We start from the raw sequence: 402 nt of genomic DNA on the forward strand, positions 1-402 counted from the left end.
TTATGAGTCCTAGGCATAAGACAGCTTTGGCCATCAAGCCAGACATCAAGCTAGAATGAACAAAGGACTGCCATCTGCTCTGCCTCAATTGATATAAGAATGACACCACCAGCAAGGTGTCTCTTTGCCCATTGCCAGGGGTGCAGTAGAAGGTTTTGAGCCAGTCACAAAGGAGGACGTTAGAGTTGGAAGAGCATGCTTTCTCCTTATGGTTCCGAGAATGACTTATGATAGTTGTATCTTCAGTTTCAAATGAGTGAGTTTATTAAGTGTGTAGCAAGTCAAAGTAAAAGAGTAATTATCTAATAGCATATAGATATCAAAATACATCAAATCATGTAGTCATGACCTCTAGTCGAGACTGGGAACACTAAGGATGTTGGAGTTCCCATCTAAGCTTTC

General features: G+C 41.0%; 1 non-coding gene across 1 annotated transcript; it reads right to left on the reverse strand.

Moving 5' to 3' along the window:
- LOC129675545 (small nucleolar RNA SNORA48) lies at window positions 1-143 on the reverse strand. Its single transcript, XR_008719953.1, has one exon. It is a non-coding gene; the product is annotated as a small nucleolar RNA SNORA48 (small nucleolar RNA).
- Between the last annotated feature and the right edge of the window lie 259 nt (window positions 144-402).

Source organism: Psammomys obesus, unplaced genomic scaffold, assembly GCF_907164565.1.
Source record: "Psammomys obesus unplaced genomic scaffold, mPsaObe1.curated_primary_1811, whole genome shotgun sequence".
In the NCBI taxonomy this organism is placed as follows: Eukaryota; Metazoa; Chordata; class Mammalia; order Rodentia; family Muridae; genus Psammomys; species Psammomys obesus.